The sequence below is a fragment of the Lemur catta genome, chromosome 15, assembly GCF_020740605.2.
Source record: "Lemur catta isolate mLemCat1 chromosome 15, mLemCat1.pri, whole genome shotgun sequence".
Lineage (NCBI taxonomy): Eukaryota > Metazoa > Chordata > Mammalia > Primates > Lemuridae > Lemur > Lemur catta.
The window spans coordinates 43,493,160-43,505,291 of record NC_059142.1 but is presented as its reverse complement, the minus strand read 5'-3'; the positions used below and the strand labels follow the sequence as shown (position 1 = coordinate 43,505,291).

Below are 12,132 nucleotides of genomic sequence, written 5' to 3'. Positions count from 1 at the left end.
AGCTTCAGAACATCTACTCGAGGAGGAAAGGCTGGTGACCCTCCATGTCTACTCTCCTGTTCCCTTTTACCCTCTGGATTCCTCTCCTTGTGACACAGATCCTGGCTCTCTCTGCCTTCCCCACCCCCAACTTTCTGCCTTGACAGCGGCACCAGGGAGAGTTATATCATCAAGGGAATACATGTGGATTGAAGTGGTAGAGCAGGGATTAGATATTTTGGTGCTCTGTTTTTTTCTAGTGGGATTAAAGAAATACTTTTGAATGCCACTGCCTGATTTAAAGGAAAACCAGGGTAAACCAGGTAAAACAATAGTGGTTGTTGGGGGAAGGGGGTGGGGAGAAGAAAAAAGAACAGAAGAGGGAAGTGTCTTGGATATAATTAGGGAGGTCCCTAGGTATCACCCTGAATTTGGGAGCTGGGAGCTAGGCAAAAACAAACACGTGATGAGGAGGCACCCAAGGGGAATACTTAAATTTTTCCTGTGGTCTCTTCCTGGTGAACTAACTTATACTTAGAACAACTGAGGAGCTTACTTCTTTGTATTTATGGATATCATGATGTAAATAAAATGGTTTAGGTACTTTCTGGTTCTATTTTTGTGATTTCAGATGAAGTCTCCAGACCCTTTCCGCACACATTCTTTCTCTGCTCAGGCCATATAAGCCAACTCTGTCCTAAATATCTAAGACAGTGTGGCATAGAGGAAAGATGGCTCTGCCACCTGCATTAGTTTCCTAGGGCTGCCATAACAAAGTGCCACAAACTGGGTGCATTTGAATAGCACAAATGTGTTGTCTGTTCTGGAAGCTGGAAGTCCAAAATCATACTCCCTCTGACACCTGTTGGTGAATCTTTCCTTGCCTTTGCCTGCCATCTTTGGTGTTTTTTGGCTTCTAATCTTCCACTATTATATGGTGCTCTCCTTGTGTCCCTGTCTCTTCACATGGTTTTCTTTTTATAAGGACACCAGTCATATTGGATTAGGGGCCCATCCTACTCCAGTATGTCCTCATCTTAACTAATTACATCTGCAACTGTCCTATTTCCAAATAAGGCCACATTCTGAGATACTGAATGGTTAGAATTTCAACATGTCTTTTGTTAGGAGACACAATTCAACCCATAACACCATCCGTCCTTATCTGAGATCAAACCCAAACTCAGGCACTAACTGGCTCTGTGATCCTGGGTAAGTCTCTTAGCCTCTCTGAGCTGAGGTATTCTTATCTATGAAATGAGATCAAGGGGAGGTCATAATACCTCATAGGGTCATTGCCATGTGAAAGAGTAGAAAAGGAAAGAAAAGGAGAAAAGATAGGTGTATGCATGGTGGAGAGTGAAGAGCAGCTTTTTGTGGACTTGCTCGTTCGTAGAAAGAAGTACTTCTGACCCCATGAGTGAGTACTAAGGTATTAGCGTTAAGGGATCAGGCTGCATGATCAAAGTTGGGTAAGCAATCTCTTCACATGACCCTGTGTGTGTCTATTTAAAGTAAAAAGCATTTGATGTTCTCTGAATTAAAAGGCAGGGGTGTAGTTAATGTCTTGAATTTGCCACTAGGCTGCCTCATACCTAGTCCTGCTTTGTGATGAGATGTGCTTCCTCATGTGTTCCCAGGGTATTTGCTTCTTGTGATTCTTAGGAGGTTGAGTAGGGCTAAGCATAGATACTCTGTGGTTCATCTGTTCATTCATTCATTCAACAAATACTTATTGAGCAACTGAGGAAATAGAACAAAGTAAAGAATCTGCTTTCATGGAGCTTTCACTAGAGGGAGAGACAGACAATAAAAGTATAATTTATAATGCCAGATAACTATACATACCACAAAGAAAATAAAGCAGGGTAAGGGGATAGAACAGTAGTGATGAGGCCTCTCAAAACTGGGAAGGCCTCTCAAAACAGAACTTGAATTGAAACCTGCATGAATTGCGTGTCCTTGTGGTGTCTGGGGAATAAGCGTTCTAGACAGTAAGAATGGTAAATGCAAAGGCTTTGAGACTGAAGCATACGTGGTGTATTCTGGAAGTGGCAAGAATACCACTGTGGTTGGAGATTAAATGTGGAAAAAATTAATGATAAAAATACGTAAGCTAAATTCCAGAAAAATCGTAGAAAGCAATATGACATAGGGAAAAGTGTCTGGGCTTTAAAGCCAACAAGACTTGAGTTCAAACCCAAGCCCTGCCATTTACTAGTTTTATGTGCTAGGACAAGTCAACTAACATTTATAACCCCCTGTTTTCTTATCTATAAAGTGGGAAAATAAGATTTGTTTTATGAGGATATTGTAAAGTGAAAATGAGATTTTATTAATAAATGAGGTTTGAAAAGGGATCGGTTTTGGAAGATAGATTTGGGTTTGAATTCTTTTATACCTTACTCTCTCTGAAGCCATAAAACTGAGATTTAGCTTCTTCATATATAAAATGGGAATAATATTACATAATAGAATTGTTATGAGGATTTAACGAGATGAAGAATGCTTTTATGTTTAGCAGTTTCATTATTATGTGTCTGATTGTGGATTTGTTTTTATTTGTTTTACTTGGGGCTCAATATTCTCATTTAATCCAAAAACTCATATCTTTTTTCAATTCTGGAAAATTCTTATTCATCAGCTCTTGAAATGACATCTCTTTCTCTGCTTGCCATTTTCCTTATAACAGTCAAGGAGGGCTATGTTATGCTATAGGACAAATAATCCCAATATCACTATAGTTTAAAACAACAAGGTTTATTCCTCACACATGCTGTTATATATTTCCATTAAGGGTTGACTGGTGGTCTCTGCTCTGTGTTGTGCTTACTCTGAGATCCAGTCAATAGAAAAACCACAACCTGGAATGTGTAGAAGTTAAAAAGAAAAAGAGTGTGATGAATTATGCATATCACTTCCACTCACATTGGCTAAAGTAAGTCACATGGCCACACCTAACTTCCAAGTGGTGGGGAAGTATAAATATCTATGTGTATAGGAGGAGAGCAGAAAATATTCGGAAGTCGCCAATAATGACTATCACACTCTCCTTCTGGTACTCTGTTAGATGCATCTTGGACTCTTTCATTCTATCCTCCATGCCTCTCAACTCCTTTTTTACATTATCCCTTTATCTCTTTCTGAGCTGCATTTCTTAGATAATTCGTGAATTCTCTCTTCAGCTATGTCTAGACTACTATTAAACCCAACCACTGAGTTTTAATCTTCAAAAACTACATTTTTCATTTCTAAAATTTATTTTAAACTCCCTTGCTCTTCTTTTATACTGGCCCTTTGTTGCCTAATGGCTTCTATTTTTCTCCATCTTTCCTTTTTAACAAGGAAATATTCTTTATTTCCTTTATATTTCTAAACATTTTGAAGTTTCTTTCAAATTGGGCTACTATTTCTGGTTCAAGGAGTACAAATCCTCATGAATTGTATGTGCTCTTGAGATGATTTGTTTTCTTGCCTAGTTTATAAGTTTCTATTATGAACTCATCTTCATTGAGGATAGTCCCACATGTCCTGGGTTACAGGAATGTCCCTACGGGTCAGTTTTGCATTTGCTTCTGCATAAGTTCCATGAGTGTCACTGGATCTGGACAAATTCTCATGTTAATGCCTCAGCTAGGATCATGGAACCACGTGGGAGGTATGAGTTCAGGCCTGATACTCCATTTGTGGTTAGGGTGGCCTTTGGTTCTACTTTCTCATTGCTAAATCTTTTTCCACACATTGCCTTGGGCAGATAACCAGCTTTGCTAACACTTCCAGGGGCTGGTTGGAGGAATTTTGTAGCTCCCATTTCACAAATGGTGCAGACCTTTGAGATTCAAGGCTGGATGTAGGTTGCTGAGGCCCACTCCCCTCAACACAGATCCTAAACCTGCACTGTGCTCCTCACACTGCCATGGGAACACCAGCTCCCATCCATGAAGGCCTATTCCAGGCTCCAACATCCCAGCAGCCATTCACTTTTTGTTCCCTCGCATTCTGATTTTCAGAATTTCTTTCATTTCTAGGACCTGGAGACACATCTTACTCAATTTGAACTCAGTTATTTCTTTAAAATTTAAAAGTTTATTATATTTTAAGTAGCATTTCTATATGCTCAGACTTGATCATATAGAATCAAATCACCTCAGTTCTCCATGTTGACCAGACTTGCCTATACCTTTTAAGGTGAGCAGCCTTAAAATGAATGGGTTCAATCAGATGACAGCCAGTTGATTAAGAAGGGTCAAAAAAGGGTTTTTAGACAGAGGAGATATGAATTTATAGGTATGCTTTAGGAAAGAAACCATGGACATGGGAGAAATGGCAGATCTGGGAATGAGAGGGAATATTGCACAGGGACAAGATTGGAATCAAGAATAGAAGATCTTGGAATTTGGAGCACTGGTAGAGGGATTGGTTGTGACCAGAAGTTTTACCCTTCCTTAGGAACATGAAAGCAGGAAGGAAAGAGTGTAGGTTTATATAAGTTCATGCGGGGAGTCTGGACACTGAGTCCTGATACTTCTGTTTTCTCTGAGGTAGGATTCGAGGTAACCCATGGAAATGGAAGCCTGGGAAATGTCGAAGCTTTACAGTATCAGCTGTGAGGAACAGGAGAGGGAGTCACATATGGACACATAAGGAACTTCCAAATAGACAAGTAGGTCCTGCCAACGTTGGAAACCATGCATTTATAATGCCACCAACACAGTGGCTGGATAATATATTTTTCCACAGCTCTAAACTGCCCCCACATAGGAACAGAGAGAAGTGCATGGCTGGGTTGGTTGCAAGAGTTTGCAAGGCAGCTGTAGATGAGGGACAAAGAAGTATATGGGAACAGAGGATGGGAAGAGCGTGGTTGAAGTGATGAAATAGGGAAACTGAGCTGACCATGAATTAAATCCATCCTTGAACAGTAACATAAAAATGGAACGAACTGCTCCCTGGTTAATGACACAGCCCCCATGGCACAATCAGACCTCTGGAAATAGCAACATCATGCAGGACACAGTGTTACTTTTGTGACCAGGTTTTCTACTTATCTCTTAGATAACAATTGTCCTGGATTGTGGTGACACTACGATGCCACGCTGTTTCTGCTTTGGCTAATCTTGATACATAGATTTGCTGACTGTCCCCATGTGTCTCCAGTTTAAACTTCCTGAGACAGAGCATGTGGTTGGTATGGCCAGTATCCATCCCTACTGGGCAGAGCCCTGTACCAGGCCATTCCATAGGCCCTTGACCTTTGGATCAGGTGTCCAGTCTTGGCCCAATCAGTTGAGGCCTGGGTGATGGGATTAAATGGCAGGTGTGTACTTCATGCGTAAGGGACCTCTCCAGAAAGGCCTAAGACTTTCCACAATGCCTTCCAGAAGGAATAAAACTTCAGGCAGCACTTTTCTCATAAACATTTGAATCACATGTCTCCTCCTGGACTTCATAATAGGTCTCTATCCATTTCTTGATTTCTCACTTCTCTCCAATTTGAGTAGCTGGACACAGTTCAAAAATTCCCTGTATAGAGCACCTAACTGTGTAAATTGCATATGCTATGTTTGCTTGGAGTTTACTCCACCTACATCTCCCTATTCACATACACACATAAATAAACTCACACACTCTTTTTTTTAACCCCGGCTCTTATTTTGAGGAAGAAATAAATTATTTTCTACATATAATTTTCTTTCTGGCATGCCTACATTAGCACTAGTAGTGTAGAATCTTCCGAAGTGTGATAAAATGAGTGGTTTCAGTTTCAAGGTGGGATTTTTATCACTTAATATGAAACATTCTGGCAACATCTACCGATTTATATCATCTGGAGCAGGGCTCAGCAAACTTTTTCTGTAAGGGGCTAGAGAGTATTAATAAGTATTGTGGGCTTTATGGGCTGCATCACAACCACTATCAACCACAACCACTCAACACTCACTGTAGCACTAAAGCAGCCATTGACAATATGTAAATGAATGAGCATGGTTGTGTTTTAGTAAAACTTTATTGATTAGTACAAAAACAGGCAGCAGGCTGGACTTGGCTAGAGGTCTGTAGTTTACCCATCCCTGATCTAGAGGATAATTATTTATAGCTTCTGCTATTTGGCAGAGTAAGAGCTGAATTTCACAATGATAGTGATTTTTCTAACAGATGGCGTGGAGTTTCACTGTTCTATTGACTTTCTTTATGGAGATGAAATTATCCAGTGATAAATAATTGAAGGTCACCACATTACACCACTCTGGAATCATGCACCTAACCTGTGTGGCCATATGCAGCAGCCTTAAATATAGTTAAAGTGATTTTTCTGCAGTTCCAATTTGAGACAAGATTAAGGCAAAGGGATAGGTACTATATTCATTTATTTATCCACCCAACAAGGTTTTTTACCCCTCTTATTGGTTCAGACACTGCAACAACTACCAAAAAAATAAATCAAACAAGGTCTTTGTCCTCAAGGAGCTTATGGTCTAGTCAGGCGTATTAGTGTCCCAGGGCTGCCTTAACAAAGTTCCACAAACTGAGTGGCTTAAAGAACTTACTGTCTCAAAGTTCTGAACACTAGAATTCTGAAATCAAGGTGTCGGCAGGGCCATGCTCCCTCCGAAAGATGTAGGTGAGAATCCTTCCTTGCCTCTTCTTAGCTTCTGCTGTTTTCTCTGCAATTCTTGGCATTCTTTGGCTTACAGCTGCAGCTCTTCAATTTCTGCCTCCATTGTCACAGGGCATTCTCCTCTTGTATGTCTGTGTCCCTGCCTCTTCTCTTCTTAGAAGGACACCAGTCATATTGGATTAAAGGCCTACCGTACTGCAGTATGACCTCATCTTAACTATATAATTACCTCTGCAAAGACTCTATTTCTAAATAAAGGCACATTCTGAGGTGCTGGGAGGTAGGACTTCACCATATCTTTGCAGGTAGACGGGACACAATTCAATCCATAAAATAAGGTAAAAACAAATGTGAAAATTATGGTTGCTGGGATGGAAGTCCGTGTAAGGTACAGGGTGAGGGCAAGCACATAGGAGATACGTTTTATCTGGGAGGGTCAGGAAATGTTCTATAGATGAGGTGAAGCTTGAGCAGATTCTGGCAAATCATGCAGAGTGTTTGCTGGGCAGGAAATGGGGTTGTCAATTGGGCCTGGGGGATGGAAGAGCTTCCCCCACAGGAGCAGAAGCAGAGGCAGTAATTAGCATGACATAGCCTATTTCATAACAGTCCTCTACAACCCGAAAGGGGTTTGGGCTTCCCATTTTCCAGAGAAATTAAAATGAGGTCCTAAACACCTTGGCTGTTTGATGCACCTAGGACAGTTCTTTGAGATCATTGGCAGCTCGCTGTGGGGGATGGGGTAGGCAGTCTAATTGGAAGGCAGAGGCTGGGTGGTGGTGGGTGACTAATCGCAGCTACATTTGCATGGTAAACACACTGTTTTTACTTAGTTTGCCTGTTATAGATTAACAAAAATAGCAACATTGCCTAATGATGCCTTTAGTAACACTTCACATAAGATAGAGAAAATGTCAATTGTGTATTGCAAAGAATAATCACACCTAGGGGTGTCCTGAGGGAACAGTGACAGAAATTTTGAAAGGGGGCAAACCCTCCCTCTGGCCCATCACCCATAGGCAAGCCTAGAGATTGAGTATTGTTCCTGTCTGAGCACTATGCTAAGTGATTTAAATACGTTATATCTCATTATCCCGACTTTACAGATAAAGGCATGGAGGTTAAATACATTGCCCTACTCACACAGCTAGTGATTTTATTTCCATGATAATATAAAAATAATAATAAATGTATGAACTAGGATTCTGCCCTATCCAACACAGTGGCCACTAGCCACAGTTGGCTATTTAAATCAAAATTTATTAAAAATTCTGTCCCCAGTTGCACCAGTCTGCTTTAAGTGCTCAATAGCTCTGTGTGGCTAAGGGCTACCATAGAACATTTTCATAAAGAACAAGGTGATAACTTTATAAATGAGTGCTGCTTCATGATTTTGCTCATGTTTGCATTGCGTTTGTGATCAAATTGGCATGGCATAGCATTCCCCAATGATCCCTGGCAGATGAGAAAAGAAGAGTTGGCCATATTATGTGAATGATGCTAATCTATAGTTCTTTATTTGAACTATTAGATTACCTTCATTAATACAATGGTATTAATTTAAAAAGGTTGAGAGAGGTAGTTTTATAAATATACCAAAATCAAAAATATTTGCCCTGAGACAACCCATATCATCTTTATACATTGTAATCAGTTATTCAGTTCAGTAAAATAACATCATCCATCTCATTAAATTAGTATTGTCAATTTAAACATCACTGGCTCCATAATTCTGTTTAAATTTAATCTGAAAAAAAATAAAAGCCTTTGGTTTATAAGAACTATAAATATTAGGAGTTGGTACTTGGTTTTATTTTTGTGTACTTTAAGAGAACATTACACTAAAAATAATTTAAATAATGTAAGTAAATGTAAGCATCAGTGGAGGATTTTTATTTACCTTTAGAAGGGGTTATTCTAGTCCTCAGGATTGAGAAACACTATATGAAAACCTTTAGGATGAAGAAGCCTCAACACATCTCCTGTAACACACCGTCACAGGACCAGGAAGCTTGCATGGTTGTCCAGTATCCTACTAAATCTGATTAACTGGGACACTGCTGGCACCAGTACACCATAATTCTATCCAGGGACATATTATGACACCAACTGCTGCAGCTGGCACAAGGCTTCACCCTGACAAAGCAGTTTACTCCATAATTTTCTAATCACCCCTCTGTTTTAGAATTCAATTAGTAAAATTTGATTTACACTATTCATAAATACAGAATTTTCTAACACCCCTTCATAGCTCTTAATACTCAGAGAATTTTTGCAGTAAGCAAGGAGACCACGAAGCAAGACTTACACTTTTGTTTTCTGGCACATTTTTCCTCTGTCTTAATCTGACCCACTATTCCCAAGCATCTCACTGGTGGGAAATAGGACTCAAAAGTGTCATTTTTGTTATCACCACTTCACAATGTTTTTTTCTTAATTTCAAAATATTAAGGGGGTACAAATGTTTTAGATTACATAGATCACTTTTGTAATGCTTGAGTCCCTGCTAAAGGTGTGTCCATCACCCAAATAGTGTTCATAGTACCTGTTAGGTAGGCTTTTGCTCCTCCCCTCCTCCCCCCTCCTCCATGGTTGATTTCCACTGAGTTTTACTTCCCTCTGTGCACACGTGTGCTCATTGTTAGTTCTAATTTAATAGTGAGTACATGTGGTGTTTTCCATTCTTGAGACACTTCACTTAGGAGAAGGGTCTACAGTTCCATCCAAATTGTTGCAAAAGTTATTAATTCATCTTTTTTATGGCTGAGTAGTATTCCATGGTGTACATATACCACATTTTATTAACCCACTCATGAATTGATGGGCCCTTGGGTTGATTCCACATCTTTGCAATTGTGAATTGTGCTACAATAAACATTCAAGTACAAGTGTCTTTTTGAGGAAAAGTCTTTTTTTTCTTTGAGTAAATACCCAATAGTGGGATTGCTGGATTGAATGGTAGGTCTACTTTCGGTTCTTTGAAGAATCTGCATACTGTTTTCCATAAAGGTTGCGCTAATTTGCAGTCCCACCAACAGTACATAAGTGTTCCTTTCTCTCTGCATCTACGCCAGCATCTATTGTTTTTGGACTTTTTGATAAATGCCATTTTAACTGGGGTAAAGTGATATCTCATTGTGGTTTTAATTTGCATTTCCCTGATGATTAGTGATGTTGAGCATTTTTTCGCATTTCTTCTTTTGAGAAGCTTCTGTTCATGTCTTTTGCCCATTTGTTAATAGAGTTGTTTGTTTTTTTCTTGCTGATTTGCTTGAGTTCTTTCTAAATTCTGGTTATTAGCCCTTTATTGAATGTGTAACTTGTGAATATTTTCTCCCATTCTGTAGGTTGTCTATTTGCTCTGTTGATTGTTTTACTGAAAGATTTATTATCTTCTCACTTAATCTTTGGCCTCTAGTTTTCCCCTTGAAATCTGCAGGTGAATTTTACACTCGCTAAAGCAAACACTGCTTTCTTCACCATAAATGAGAAATAGAGGCCAATCTAGGCTGGGCTGTCTCATTTGGCACACCCCACAGCTACTGACAGTTCAAGCTGGTCTTATCACTGTGATTGCAATAGTTAGAGGAGCCCATTCAGGAAACTTCTATTAATATATGCCACTGGGGAAGTAAATTAGTATTTTTAGTGGTATTGTATATTACACTGAGACCCCTTATTTATGTTGTTGCATTGTGTATGTATCCCCAGAACCATGCCTGAATTTCTTACCACTCATCTTACTTCTGAAAAGTACTTGGTAAATATTCCCACTATTTCCTGCAAAGTGAGACTTAAAGAAGACAGAGCTTCTTATGTAAGTGGCAAATAAGCTACAAAAATCCCATGAACCAGAAGGATACTATAAAGTTCTAAGAAAAATTGCTTAGCACCTTTTAAAATACCCCAAAGATATGCAAACTAACACTGAGAAAAGTTCTAAAAAATATCTCCCTCCCCTGGAGAAGGTGTTTCTGGTTGTTGAGATAAGTAAGTAAAGCAATCTTTTACTCAGATTTTGTAAGTGTAGTTAATTATAATTGCTGAAGTTCAATTATGCTAAGCTAATAATAGTACCATTTATTTGGCTCTTACTCTATACCAAACACAATGTCAAGCTATTTATATATATAGTCTTATTTATTCCTATAACCACTTAATGAAGGTAGGTTATATTATCTGCATTTTACAGATTTTTAAAAGATGGGGAGGTTTAGAAATTAGCCTAAGGTCAAACAGCTACCAACGTTGGAGTCAGAATTTGGACTCAGAACTCCCTGAATTCCTAATCCCATAATCTTAGCTCTCATGCAATAATACAGTATAGTAAGTGTAATACGGACATGTATAATAATGGGCTATATTCCAGTTAATTTGTGCTACTCCTCAACCTAAGCATTCTTATTTTCAATATCTGCTTCCAACTTCCAGGAAAATGTCAAGACAAGATTTCATATGGTCAGTTACAGATCATTCTTAGGTTACATCTCAAGGTGCTGGCAACTCAAGTACCCCTCACAAAGTACCTTTCTTTTTGTTCTTAGTTCACAAGGTTTGGCCCTGTGTCCTAAAGCACTTTCATCTCTAGAGAGTCCTTAAAAAGAGCACTGATGCCTCTTGGTATCCCAAGGTGATTCTCAACAGTGCTCTGCAATGATGACTTCACTTCTCCAGTGGGGTCACCTTTGTGGGAGAGTTCAGCCACCAACAGCTGGCCATCCACAGGAACCACGACTTAGGCCAGGAGTGGAATAATGAATTACTCCCTTGAAAATTCAAGCAGAGTTTTGAGAGCCTGATTTTTTTCCAGGTCTCTTGGTAAGCATCCTAATTTCTCTCAACAAAAAAATACTGATTTTTTTTTAAAAATATGGAATGCTTCACAAATTTGCATGTCATCTTTGTGCAGGCACCATGCTAATCTTCTCCATGTTGTTCCAATTTTAGAATATGTTCTGCTGAAGCGAGCACAAATTACTGATCTTTAGAAAAACACAAGCAAGGTTTCATCCCAGGTTACTTTTAGAAGATCTTAGTCTTAGTATTGGGCATTATTAAATAAGATATGATAATTATGTATAAATTCCAAACTATACTGTTTGTAGTGAAAGCAGGTATCCCCTCTCAACCTGTTGCAACTTTAGGCCCACGGGCAGACGCAGAAAGCCTACCTACCCATTATTACAGTTGACCCTTGAACAATGTGGGGTTAAAGGTGCCAACCCCCTGCAGTTGAACATTCACATGTAGCTTTTGACTCATCCCAAACTAAACTACAAATAGCCTACTGTTGATAGGAAGCCTTATCACTAACATAAATAGTTGATTAACACATATTTTATGTTACATTAATTATATACTGTATTCTTATAATAAAGTAAGCTAGAGAAAAAATGTTATTAAGAAAATCACAAGGAAGAGAAAATATATTTACTATTTATTGAGTGGAAGTGGATCACCATAAAGGTCTTTATCCTTTTTGTCTTCACATTGAGTAGGCTGAGGAGGAGGAGGGAGAGGATGGGGTGGTCTTG

General features: G+C 39.1%; 1 non-coding gene across 1 annotated transcript; it reads right to left on the bottom strand.

The window, feature by feature from the left end:
- Positions 1-11,462: 11,462 nt before the first annotated feature.
- Positions 11,463-11,569, bottom strand: LOC123621340. Its single transcript, XR_006729076.1, has one exon. It is a non-coding gene; the product is annotated as a U6 spliceosomal RNA (small nuclear RNA).
- Positions 11,570-12,132: the final 563 nt, after the last annotated feature.